Source organism: Leptonotus elevatus, chromosome 3 (genome assembly GCF_054856555.1).
Source record: "Leptonotus elevatus isolate MCC_2025b chromosome 3, RoL_Lele_1.0, whole genome shotgun sequence".
Classification (NCBI taxonomy): Eukaryota; Metazoa; Chordata; class Actinopteri; order Syngnathiformes; family Syngnathidae; genus Leptonotus; species Leptonotus elevatus.
The window spans coordinates 14,476,313-14,491,395 of NC_141241.1; positions in this window are offsets into that span (position 1 = coordinate 14,476,313).

Consider the following 15,083-nt stretch of genomic DNA (forward strand, 5'->3'; position numbering starts at 1 on the left):
AACATGTAACGTATTTAGAGGTTTGAGTCGGTGACGCACAAACGACTACAAATTACAGCTTGAGGTTTCTTGGGGGCCAATATTGGGCTGCAGAACACACTTAGAAGCATTGGATGCAACCTGTGCTATGCCACAACTTCAGTACTTCGGGATGTCCAGTGAAAAAGTTGCTGCCTTTAAAGTTCTTACCATCTTGATTTTAGTCAGTACAATATTCAACATTTTCTGATATGTTTGTGAGTGGCATAAAAAGAGAAAATTAATATATTGAGTAAATCTTACAATAAAAGGCTGTGTAAATTCTACACCCAGCAGATGTCAGTGTTGACTGCGAATCTGCTCTCAGTCGTCAAGCCAAGCAGTGACCGGGGCTGTCCAAATGTCACAGTTGATGTTTCATTTTACGTTGAAGCAGGTTGTTATAGTAGCCTATATATATATATATATGTATATGTTTTAACCCTTTTTTGTTGTTTAGTGTGAGTAAAAAAGTTAAATATAGAGTTAGAATGATGTATTGTATGAGGCTAAATCGTACAAATGGTAGTGCTTTTTGGATCATTTTTGCAAATGTCTGATATTATTGATGCATCTACTCCCCTGAGCCTTTATTTGCACTATATACTCTATGTATATGTTAAGAGATGCTGGCATTGTTTATAATAGCGTATCTGGGCTAATTTCACTAATGCGACTCAGCCCCCACTATCTGACAGCTTAACAGCTATTATTTGTGTCACCCTCTCTCATAACACTTAGCAGTAAATTGTTGCACGCACGAGACGGCGCTATGAGTGGCATTTTACCTTGCATTATGATATCTATTGTCTTAATTAAGTGAAAGCGATTGTGGCATTTATTGTTTTCTAAGACACTAGCTAATGGCAGTGTGTGTGTGGGGGGGGGGGGGAAGTGGCAAGTAAATCATCATGGTTTACAATACATAAATATTTTGCAAAGCATTTGCTAATGATTACACATTAGCCTCCGCCGTGACTGTCAATCCACGGGAATAAATCACAAATAAAATCCCTGTCACGCTCGAGCCAACTCTTTATTTATGCGGTATCACTTTTGTGCTATGTTGGAAATGAAGGTGGAAATAAACGGCAATATCAACGCTTCAGTTATGAATGTGATGAGCCTTTCAGTCAGCCCCCGCCAGCATGATGTATGGACTTACTCAGATGTCTTAAGTGGAGCCTAATCATGCTTTTTCTATGATGTCATCGCTCGTTCTTGTCATTAACTTGCCACCAGCTTGCCACTTTGAGGAACATATTCCATGGAAGGGCGGTGCATGTGTTGCATACTCCCCGTCCAGACACTAAAGCTGGATCTCTCGCCCAGCACACCAGTTTGTTCTGACAGGCCCGCCACAATGATGACGGCCATCACCCTGATGAGGCCTAGCAGCGTGCGAGCCGACCCTGACGCGCCGTCAAAAGGAGCAGCCGGACGTCAGCGAGGACCTTTTTCTGCCCCGTTGAACCTCAGGCCGGCCACCCTTAATGTTTGGATGCCAATAGATTGGATGTTGGTTTGCAATAGATAATCAATAATTAAGGGACTATAAATGTAATTGAAATACATGATCTTAGCTTTAAGTCGTGCCCCTGCTGTCATGCTGAGCAATGAGAGTTATTCACACATTTGAGGAGCCTCAAAGATTGAGAATTAGGCTGGCACTTTTGTTAATGTTTTGGAAGATGAGAGTAATAATCACTTATGTTACAAAATTAAGTAAAATCTTGACTAAAGACGTTTTATAGTAATTAGGAACGTAACGATACGATATCCAATCACTATATTAATCTCTCAGTACGATAGTTAGCAAAATATTGTGGGGAGATTGGTGTAAAAAAAAAAAAGAAGCTCATATATATATATATATATATATATATATATATATAAAAGAGCCCAGTATTGTGTTTTTGTACTTAACAGCAGTGAAATAAATCAAAGAAAGCCAGTCATTTTATTGTGTTCCTGTTGGATTAGTGGTGCAAAGTATCATGGTCTATGTAGTTCACAATGCTGCGTTCGGCTGAAATAAATATCTTTTTTTTATTGAAATGTTGACAAATATTGATTGTACAACTGATTTATAGGCTTATAAAAGTGATGACTATGCATTATGTCTGTTTAGAACATAGTTTAGTCTATGTGAGCAACACCAAGACCAGCAATGTCGTGTCTATACAATGCTAATTAGATGAGGTCATAATTAGATATATAGTTCAAATAGTAATAATGCATGCACACATTGTGAATCCAGTCAATTCGTGGAGGAACTCAAACATGTTACGTTCCCCTTCATCTGGCAATTTAGGTCTTAAATGTAGGTGGCCAAAACACGCCTAATTAAAATTAAAAAGCACTAACAAACTAACCACCAGAGGGTGCTGGAACTGCACAAATGGAAAACAGCCAGGTCTTTATTTTTAACTGATGTGCTGCTATCAATAACGTAACATGACACGGCGATATCGTGGCAATTTTAATATCGCAAAATGATTGCGTTTTCATTATATACCTAGTGTGAATAGATGAAAGTTGTGGCTCTTAGCCGCAGCTTGCAAGTGAGTATTAAGACCACACTGAGAATGAAAAAATATATATATCAGACATATATTTTGTTTAGATTTTTCTAATGTTACTACAGTAGCACTCTATTCTAATATTTAGACTTTCATCTCATATTACATATTTATTCTTTAAGTTTAAACTCTACTCCAGATGAAACTGAAATACACCCAAGAAGGTAGAGCGTTAAAAGCATTTGTGGGTTATAAAACATGCACAGCTGACGTCTCAACCTTCCAAATGGTTGTTCCGGCTGCCAAAACTATCAGAAAAGTGCTGAAACACAAAACAGTTTAGATGTCAAATGAAAGGAAGCTATTTGGTTTCCTGAGGGCATCATCACGGTTGATCAAGACTGACATGCATCACCAGAGGCTTTCATTTCCAATGAGAGCACCTGTCCGGCTCTCTGAAAGTGGACAGAGGCATGCCATTGCAAATAACATTTCACATGCAACGCAAAGCCTTAGTAGACAGAGTGGGAGTGCAGATTATACAGTTGTAAAAATGCAGAAAAAAATAATTATTTAAAGGAAGTTGTTTTTCAATGGAAGTGAATGAAGCTATAAACAAAATGTGTGGCCATTGGCTCAACCCTCCTGTTGTGTGTGTGTGTGTAACCAAAAAAAGAAACGATCATGGATTAATTTGGCCAGCCTGTATGTTTTACCCTTAATTTAATTCAGCCTCCAAGTAGCTCCTTGTGTCACTGCCAGGTATACCTGATCATATATGATTTGATTGAACAGACTTTAAACCCTTTAAAGGAGCTTTGCATCAACCAGTGAGATCCACCCGACCGCCGCCGCCAAGCCATAGCAATGCAGTATATACACTATATACAGTGTATGCACACTATACATGTTCAATAGATACAGTATATATGTCATACGTTGTTTCTGGTATATGCCGGAGTCATCCACCCATCTTGGAGGTGTCTGCCCACAGTGCCAGAATTACTACCGGCACCACTTTTGCACTCCACATTTTCTCTCATTCTTTCTTCAGTCCTTAGTATTCCTCCAAATTTTCGTGTTCCTTTTTCTGGATGTTGATATTACTTGGCTTTGCTACATCATGACTGCTGAGTTATGTTGTTTATCCAACACCACTATTTTTGGCCACCATCAGTTTGTGAGTCTGGATCCGGAAGTACCACATGTCGGTCTGGTTGTTCTTAACCACCTTTGGTGGTCATTGCCATTTTGATTCTGGCACCTATCTGATTATGCTGCTTGCCTCACGATGTGCTGCACTTTTTCTGGGGTGTCTTTGTACAGCCTAATGTGGGTGTGGCTCTATTGTTCTGTCTTTTAGTCCAGACATTTCCATTCACAGGTAAATTTTGTTGATGTCAGCCACTTCTTTTATTTGTTGTTGGTACATGCCGTGCAGGGGCCCATCTTTCCTTGGCAGCCCATCTGGCTCCTTCTCCTTACTGGACTTCTTTTACCTGAGGCATTCACTTAGCAGATCGTCCCTGGGGCCGATCCTCTTGAAGTATTGCTGTGCTTGATTTTTAAGTTTACCAGTCATTGGGCATTCATGTGTTAATGATACTTTTCCAGTATTGCTCTGTGGCAGCCTTGGGTGGGTCTGTTTCGGTCTTGCTACATTGTGACTGAGAGTAGAGCTAAGCTGCATTGTTGGAGAACATCATTCATTGTCTCTCACATTGTGTATCTCCTCAAGCAGGTAGCAAAGGCTGTGGGTGTATTTCTTGGGCAGTTCTTTCTTATGTTTCGTACCTTTCTTTGTTTTGTTAGGCTATCTTCACTCCAGGCCGCCCTTATTTTTGCTGTTAGCCTTCTCTTTCAGGGATCTTTATCTTCCAAAACATGGAGCCGCAAGCCCAATGACGTGTCCACCAAGTCGTTCACCCATCGGCAGAAAACATACCCCAAGAGTAAAAAGTGAATATCAGCTGGAATATCAAATTCCATATTCACCCATTCAATTTCAGAACAGTCTATCCAATTGCCTTCAAAATCAGTCACAATAAATAATTTTGTATAATATTTTTGAGTTTGTTTGCACTGTTATAACACCTAAAACAAATAAATAAATAAACAAAAAACCTTAAGGTTTTATAACACCTTCAGCAGAAGAAATGTTATTACTGAAATACTGTTGCATGTAACCATGAATTACAAAAGCGTATTGCATTCACTTGAAAAAAAACAACTCCTGTTATTAATGTTTTGGGGGATCTTTTTTTTAGTATATATTTTTTTCTGAATATTTTTTTTCTGTCAAAAAAATATTTCGAAAAACAGGCTGAAAAAAATATTCAGAAAAACAGGAGTAAAAATTACTTTTTGGGGGGGGAAAAAAGTATTTAAAAAAACAGGGAAAAAAATGATTCCAAAAAACAGAGCTGGTGTTCAGTTTTTCGGAATAAGGGAAAACCCTTAAAAAAAAAATCTGAAAAACTGAAAAAAAATATTCTGAAAAACTGAAAAAAAATATTCTGAAAAACTGAAAAAAAAATATTCTGAAAAACAATGATTTTATAAAACAGGGAAAATATACTCAGAAAAACAGAAACAAAATATTCAGAAAAACAGAGGAAAATATTTAGGGATATAAATAGGGAAACAATATTCAATAAAACAGAAAAATACTTAAAAAAAAAAAACAAAGCCCCAAAAATTAGTCAGAAAAACAGGACTGCATACAATGCAATACACTTCCGTAATGAATCACACAGAACGCAAGCTGTAATTAGTTTTTTAACTAAGTCTTGCCACTAAATACAAATGTTTTATTTGGCGGTTATTTTAGATAAAATAATGAAAATGAAAATAGTCAAGAGTTAAGTACAGTTTTGTCTTTGTGGGCAAAGATCCCAGTATGCAAACACACACATAGTCCATGATAGCCCCCAGCTGATTTTGCTTAGGGGGAGCTGTGAGTTGCACACGGAACCTTCACAAATCACACTGAAGGGAACACTTGGAATACAACCAGAACAAGTTGGATTGCAGCCATTGTTACACCCCCCCTCATTTTGTCTCTTGTTGGTGTTACAAGTTTGGACAATAGTGTTATAAATGACTTCCAGGCTTATAAAGACAAAGTGGGTGGACCTCTGGTAGGGGAAAACAGCGAGCATCACCCTTTTGTAGGTGATCTTGGAGCAACATTGCGTAGGACGCAGAGTCACTATGACTTTATTGATGTATTTCTCCTCAAAATTCTGGTCAAATTCTGAACAGTACAGCATTAGAGATTTCAACTTCAGAATTTCAATGTTGGCTTGGTATGCTACCGTTGCATCTTCTGGGGGCCAGTTCTTCCTTTGTGCTAGCAACCCTTGTTGGATGGCACATATATAGTACAGGAGTACAATAGAGTGCTACGTACAGTGTGTGCGTGTGTGTATGTGAACCTCAAAAATATCCAGCAAGGGGGCTGTTTGGTGATACGTGAGCGCCTTATCTGGCAAATATTGCATAAAGAAATATGCAGGAAAACAAACCCCAACAGCGATGCTTGATGAAATTAACAGACAAAAAAGGTCTCTAATGAATAGGCACTTAATTACTGCTTGATTAGCATAATTATGCATGTTAATAGCTTCTCAAATGAATTGCACTTGTCAGGAGGGAGGAAGCATCTGTAGCGTCGGCAGTCTGATACATATTTTCTCCTCTCCAACAGCGTTGTCTAACTCTTCCCCTTAAGTGTTCACCATTAATCACCGCACACTCCTTTTCCTTTGGAGTAAAATTTGGCATTTTGGGATAATTGGGCTATTATCATGTGCCTGTCACCTTTACACTGGTGAGCTGCCATCCTTCTTATGTGCTGGCATTCAGGGAAGATGGAAGAGCAGGGATTTGGAAAGTATGGCAGGCAAAGATAAGGCCAAGTAACACAAATAATCATTTTTAACCATAACTTATACAAAACCTACATGTTGTAAGTTTTGCACAATGGAAAAATAACCACCCAATTTGTAGCCATCGACGGTATGATGAGAAAAGCAACGTGCTTCACACAAACTGACTTCTAGAGTGAAAATAACCTTCAGGTGGTCAATTTGCATCCTCTATCCCGCAGCAATCGAAACACCGATAAACCAGCGCTCCACATAAAACAAAGATGAGACAACCATGTTGAACATTTCCTCCCGCTGCCACTTAATCGGACTTCTTGCTATCGGCGCACCCGAGAGTAGAGGGAAGACACGGGCGAGACAGGGCGGATCTCAAGGTTGCAGGTGTTAGCCAGGAGCATTTATGGATTGAAGCAAAGGGCAGGGTCGGAGATGAGCTGCGACTGCATCATCGGGAATTCTCCTCAGGAGTATGTGGCATTTAAAAACATCGCTAATCACTTTGACTTGGAACACTGTCGAGGAATGGGAGATGCTGGAACGGGCTAATTGCAAACAAAGACGGAAATGCCTATCGCTAAAATGTGAAAATGGGCCATATTAATATTACAGTAATGCTTCTGCCAGCAGCCATTGGGGGTGTGGTGGTGATGGCTGTATTGGATATTAACTCACTGACACTGGGTGGTCTGTCATTCTCGCAGACAGCCTCTTAAAGGCCTTAATGGCTCATTTACATTATTGATGAGCCAACCCTGTGTCACCTCAAACGCAGACCATTTAAAGGATATAATTTTATGCAAACTACATATTGATGCACTAATGATCCATTGGCCCTGGTTTTGTGCGTTAATAATCCGCAACTGTTGCAGTGAGGTGTGCATCTCCAATGACTGTGTTACTCTACTTCAGCCGTAATCAAACATCATCAAAGTGCTTCAATTCATAGGTAGCCTTCAAAATGGAAGGTTCAGCTGATGAGAGAAGCAGCGGTAATCTTTTTGTGCCAAATGAAACTTTTTCTGGTCTCCATTAGCAGCTCGCCATCATTGCAGTAGTAAATAGGATTACGTCATGCAAATGTTGGTTTTACTGCTTGCGTGATAAGATAAAAGATGCACGTATTCATTACTGTTACAAGGACGCACGCTCATTTTCTGCCAAGTTTTGCACTAACCGCAGTAATAGAGCGAAAAGAAATGTAAGAATAAATGGCCAATTATGACAACAAAAGTGGTCATGTGAAAATCTTGAATATTAAACAATAAGATATTATGAGGTAGGGGATAGGTCTTTATCATTGCTGTTGGGTGGAATCCTCGCTTACCCAAAACCACTACTTTTAGGAAGAACAATTTAAAATGTCCAATCACTAATCATATAATTTGCTAATATAATCACTGGTTAATTATGCTCCCATTGATTCGAATGTTATGGACATGTCACCGCTGTGACTAGTCATGTCCATCAAAGTCTCGCATTGAACTCCCGACATGAGAAAAGTCTAATACTTAGCAAAAGCTAACAACTGTAGTTTGGCTGTCTTCCTGAACCCGATTTTAAAGGTCGCAGAGCCAAGCCTGACTGTCCATAGTCATTTCTGAAAATTATTAAATGGATCATATTTGGACGAATGAGGTTTCTGCCGTACAGATACATTGATGTTTGAGTTTTATTGATTTCTCTGAGGAATTTGTTTCAAAATCCAAACAAATTTGAGGTTGACCAGCTTTCAAGAGTGAGGGAAAGATACCAGCTTAGCAGTTAATAAAATGAGAAATTAACTGCCCTTGATTTTGTCCTCATCTACTCTATGAGACTATCATTATACTCATTAATCAATTTAACAGATTGCACAAACTGATGTGTTGAGTCCTACCCACCACAATTGTTTACCACAAAGATTATAATAATAATATACAACTTCATGGCAACAAAAAGTGGGCTGCTGTGAGACATTCTTTACTTATTTCTATGAAAACTCTTCGGGATGCCAAAACGTTCCAGTAATTGAAACTCTTCACTCACATTTTCCTAGTACTTCTTTTCAGTATAATATATGCTCCTGACTTGTCCCTTTAGAAAGGTCAGAAGATACGTGTACAATCTGATTGTTTAACTGCTCTCCGGAGACATCGCTTTCCTTCACCAAACAATAATCAATAATTCGATCAATTGCATTTGTTGTTCACACGGTAATGCAAATGGGGCGCTATTGTGTGCCTGCCAAATTGGGAAGCTTGTTGGCATGCAGAGAGAATGGCTGTCTCACACAGAACAGTGCAAGAGCGACACGGAGGATTTGTCTTCCTGATTGACCGACTTCATGCTTAACCGCTTATCCATCTTTTTGATTTCAGAGGCGTGGGTGAAATAATCAACCTCTAGTGGACACATTGAGGGAAGTGGCAACGTAGTGCTGTTAAACTCATGTTCCTTTAACAAAAGTGCACTTTTTCAAGGTCTTTGGGTAAAGTGATTGATTTTACGTCTTGGACAGAGACACTTGGGACATGCCTGTCTTTATATGCTGCATATATGACGTACGTCATATGCATATCACAACGGTCTCACCCAATCGCAACTATATCACCACAATGGACAATTCAAGACAACAAATATATCTATACACCTCACTGTCTCATACTCATATCAGATCATCTCCAACTGTCCTAAATGTTCCCACGTAAATGTTTCAGCCATTAATTTACACATGCCCATGCACAGAGCGTTGACATTGTTCAACCTGTGGTCAATCATTGCCGCCCTTGGAGGTCAACCCCCCGACATGTCTTCTATGGCGGAGTCTGCCTCTCTAAATTAAGAGGCCCATAAAACAGCTTCACATTTAGGATCTCAATCACAGGGTGAAGACCCATCACCACCCCTTAGGGCTCCTGGAGCCAGCCGAGCCCCTTTTAAAATGAATTATTACCTTCTCCCCCCCCCCCCACCCCCCACCCCCACCCCCCCACCCCCACGTCCATGGATCCCAGTCAGATTGATGGTCTAAATTAAAACGTCCCATTTTACTTTGTCTCTTTCCACTTATATTAGTTGCCCGAAAAGCCACTGTCTAACAGGCCTAATTCTTGTATTAAGTATGTTGATTGTTACCTTATCATGTTGTATCATTTTGTACAATTAGTTAGGCGAAGTAAAAGGGATAAAACCTGAATTACTTTAAAACCTATGTGTGTTGATTTAGTGGCTTGTTACAAGAAGGTAGAAAATATGAACAGAACTTCCGTGCCAATGTGGTCAACTTCTTGTCACTCTTGTGCAGTCTTGTAATGTAGCCGAGTACAAATGCATTGATACGGCACTTTCACTTTTACTTCACTACATTTTCTAAATGAAATGTACAGTCTGATACATTTCCTCTAACCATATTTGCTATTTGTTACTAAAAAATAAAACCAGAAGAAATTGTTTTTTGACATAATGGCTGACCACAATTAGTCCTGCTTCTACAAATGTGATGGGGGGAGGTCATGAAAATGAGATGCAGGTAATCACGCGGTCAAGTGATGGCCTGGTTAACTTCGATCCGATCTGAAAATAAGCCACTGAAGTAAACCAGATAAATAACATATATTTAAATAAAAACGGTGAATGACTGGTTAGCACGTTCGCCTCCCAGTGCGGAGAACGTGAGATCGAGTCCGGGCTTCGGCCTTCCCGGGTGGAGTTTGCATGTTCTCCCCGTGCCTGTGTGGGTTTTCTCCGGGTATTCCAGTTTCCTCCCACATTCCAAAAACAGGCACAGCAGGTTGATTGAACACTCTAAATTGTCCATAGGTGTGATTGGGAGTGTGGATGGTTGTTCGGCTCTGTCTGCCCTGCGATTGGCTTTTAAGAAAATGGATGGATGGATAAATAAAAACAATCAAAATCCTAAATATTCCTATTGACCTTTATTTCCAATACTTAAGTGCATTTATTATAAAATGACTATTGATAGTATTTATAATTCCATTATGTGAAATTAAAGTAAGAGTTTAAATATCAGCTCAGGACAAAAGCATGATCAACCTTGGTAGTTCCAGTTATGCCAAATTGTTTTGCAATTTGATGTACACACAATTGAGAGTGTGATGTTTGAATGTCACGCAGATGTTCGTAAAATCTACGCCAAAGACACAAGCAGCTACATTTGGAGAAGGCTAATACAAAAATGGCGACGACAGTAGGGAAAAGTTGCAAAATGTATATAAATATGTATTGCTATGCACATAGTTGTGGCATTGCAAGGTCTGCTTGGCAAATGTCAGAGGAGAAAAGGGACTCCATATAAATAGGAAATTAGTAGGGAAGGTGGTCAAAAGTAATTAACTCTCCTCCTCACCGCTGTCCATTAGCCCTGACACAATGACACAGGAGGAAAGTAACATCCATGTCAGCTCTGGCAGCCGCCTGTTCTGATCAGATAAACAGTTTTTTGTTTTGTTTTGACGGCTGATTACAAAATGATTAGCCAGCGTGCCTGTCTCCTCCTTACCCTTCACCTTCCCTGTTGTTTGACTGACAGATGTGGTGATACGCTGTTGGGTCTGGCACCCTTTTAGACACAGTCGCAAATACACTGTGGCTACGGTGTTTGTTAAGTGGAAAATCACATATTAAGTTCAAATGGAAAGCTCGTTCAGCAATATAAAGGTCATTGTGCTTTTATGTAATTATTGCACATACTGGAGCAAGAGATTTACTAAAATAAAAATAATGTTGAATTCCAACTCCCACTACTTAACATTGAGACACAAATTGACTGCAAATCTTTTTTAGAATTGATTATCCTATTGATTACTTGATTAATTGGGTAATACACAACGCCCCCCCCCCCCCCCCAGCTGTACTTTTTTTTTTAATGACAAAGATGAAGATCTTCGTTTTTGTCATGTATACAAAATTTGACATTCAACCATCACACAAATTACTAACTCACCTGAACTGTAACTGTTGTTTTGTTCTTTTGTTCACATTTCGATGATGTGAGGTTCTCATTACTTTTGTTGTAGAAATCTCCCCAACAGACTTTACAGTGCATGTTTTTTATTCACATTTCGAGAGCCCAAACACTTTTATCTTAAGGCCCTTAGAGTATCACCAATAAATCCACATTGGTTAATATGTATTTTTTTTTTTTTTACATAGCATTTTGTAACTCTGTGGTGAGCTGTGACTTTGTAAAACAATATACCACTAGTTAGTTTTATTTTTAGGGGGTAGGACTAGATAAGTTCATGTACTACTACTCCCTTTGAACATGTAAACTATGAAATTACTTACGATTCTTTTCTTTCTTCAACTTTTATTTTATATTGTAATGTCAAATGTGTTTATATGTTTATATGTCCAATAAACCAAACCAAACCAAACTAGCCCCTTAGTGCCCATGATGATAACGTTTTGGCATGAGCACTCTGTTCGGGCGGTCAAGGAAAGCAATCTATTTTATTTATTTCTTTTTTTTTTTTTTTTTTAATGCAAGTGTTGGAGAGATTACTGTGTTGTGACATTGTGTAAGTTGCGTCTTTGTGAAATAAATAAAGGTCGCATATATATACAACATAACTGTACATGTACAGTATATATTCAGTATCAGTTATCTGCCAATATATCGTATATCATCAGATATTAAACTGGCTTCTTCTTCTTTCTTTTTTTTACCCCAATGTAAATTGTGTGTCAGGATGAAATGGCAATAATGGACAATCTTTTGAATGAGTTGTCAAGGAAAGCTTAGTTTGGTCTGACAACAATAAAACCTAATTTGAATTATAAAAAGTGTGCATGAAAGTGTAAATATAGCAGCAAAAGTCCAATGATTCAATGTGATTATTGGCATGTCCTTTGCCAAGACATACTTCTGTCAGTGCAAGTTAAATATATAAAATGAAAGAACACTTTTGCATGGGTATTTACAGCAGTAATCATGCTGTCACATCCTTGACGTTAATCATTTACCTGCTCCTGATGTTTGACACCAGCTTTGCACTGCCAGAGATAGCAACAACAGATAAGAATGTAATCAAGTACGGTCATGTTTCACGCTTGAGGAGTGACCCTGGCATTTTACAAACCTACAATCAAAACTAAAACTTGGGACTTCTTTTTTTTTATGAGCAATGTCATTGATATTTCGATTTTATTTGCCAAGTGTTTCTTGTCGAAGACATTTGAAGAAGATTGTGACCACTGATGAACTAATGAATTTTGTGATCATTTGTTTTGATAAAGATGGCTGGAACATAGGATGTCCTTGTGTTTGGTTCAGTAGCAGTAGGAATGTCCGCTCATCCATGGGGGGTGTAGGAGCTCGCATTTCGATAAGGTTGCAATAAAACATGATAAGGCCACTATCTTAAATCTTTGCATGTATTGATTTAGTGATGTGAGTAAAAATGGCGAGCAACACCACGACCACACGCATATCTTCTCCACTCATGGGTCAAAATATATATATATATGCCAACACACAATGGTATTTTAATACTTAACAAATGTTGCATGTAAAATTGCATTCGGTCATTGGGGAAGTGTTATTTAGCCAATCATAAGCCTGGAAAAGCAACAGTGGTTGTGCATTCTGACACCTACCTTTGTTTCTTGATATAGTGCAATATTTATAAGATTTGTCTATACTAAACATCCTGGAAGTATTTTTAAATTCAGCACTAATGTCTGTTAGAATGAAAATAAAATGGACTCACGCAGGGTGAGAACATTACACTGTGTACCTTATTTATTCAATGACAGTATTGTATTGTATTTATTTATTTATGGTGATTTAAGGTTATTAAATGTAATAATTAAAACCATTTGTGAGCCTCTGACAGTGTACTCGTACACTTGAAGATTTCTGAGAGGTGATGATGTGTATGAATACTTGAATACTGTCAGACAAAAAAAAAAACTTTAGTTTGAATTCCATTTTGTGTAATATAAAAAAATTATACCAAGACAAATCATTTATATTTTCCATCATTATTGTGACCTAAAACAACATGTGATTTTCTATTATTCTCTTTTCGAGGGGGGAAGTAATTGCAAACAAGTGAAATAATGTTTTTGCACAAATGTCCACATCCTTTCTTAACTGTGATGTGGCGGTGTTCTGAGTTAACCAATCAGATTCAAACTCATAGTAAATGTGAGTCATCATCACACACTAGCCACCATTTAAAGTACCTCTGAATAGCACCCAATAAAGTGAAGCTGTTCTAGCACGATTTTTCCTGTCATTTTCCCCCCTTTCTAGCATAAGCCTGAAAGTTCTGTGCTCACTGGCTGCATTTTCGAACAATTTTTTTTTAACTCCATTCACCTAGTCTAAGGCCCTAGATCCAGCCTCAAAGCATGACGCTGCCATCACCACGGTTCAAGACAAAAGTTACAGTCTGATGAGACCAAAGTCAATTTATATCATACATGATTACAATTTATTAGATTTTCCCGAATGCTCTCCTCACTGTTATCTTCAGGATGTACGGTATATTGAAACAAATGTCTATTATCATTTCCACCTTATTAAAGTCATAAAAGACACGACTTCAACTTTGGACCCAATTGACATAAGTGCATCCTTTCCCTGTTACGATTTTTGTGACCGGATGGCTGCATGGTGCCAATTACAGTAGTAAGTTGCTCAGTTCCACTGTAAAGAGGTCAATTCATGTTTATTCAGCATGGAATAGACTCTATGCAAGTAGTATGAATACATTTTCATTTGGTTAATGCCTCTAAAGTGAAACTTGTGCAGGTTTGGTGCCTTGTTTTTCTTCTCCCAAAAACACCTCGGCGCATTGCAGTGGTGCTGATAACAAGTGTTGTGCAATCAAACAGATGTTCTTGACGCCCTTAACCGACAGAATCATGTGCTTCCACACATGGTGGTGTGCCTTGGCCTTTGATCGCTGGGTGACTCAGTAACAGCAGTCACATTTCACAGCGTGCTCTTGGACGTGCGAAAAACTATTAATTAACTCACTAAGACTTGCAATACAGTAATGGTAAAAATTTACAAAAAAAAACCCAAAACAAAATCGTGATTTTTTTTCCAGAACAACAGTATATTTTCCATAATTTGAAATGTTTTAGGTTTGCGGTACATTATTTAAACAATCACATAACTTCATTTTCAAGTCCACTAGTTTAATGGCGACACATAATGGGAAAAGCCATAGACAGACTAACAAATAGCCTCTATGTGGCAGTGTTATAATAACACTTGATGGATATTCAAACACAAAAAGTCCAGCAACACATGCCGACAGAAAATACAACAGTACTCACATGTAATTTTTTATCCTATGTGAAAAATGACAAATACAATACAGATTACGGAGACACTTACAGTAGAAGTAGTGAAACTCATCTTTGTTTTTCTGCATGACTGAATTATACTGCCGCCCGGTGGCCAAGTTGCACATACCAGAAGGAGCCGCATAAAATGGTCTTTACAGTCTTAATTATGTTGTCATTATTATTATTATTACAATATGTTTTTATAAAGTAAAAGTGCAATTTTGATTAAAAACACATCGCAAAATTTGTTTTTGTGTTTTTGGGGAGGCTGTAACAGATTAATGACATTTCAATTGATTTAAATGAGAAAGATGATTTGAGATATGAGTGTTTTGAGCTACAAGTGTGG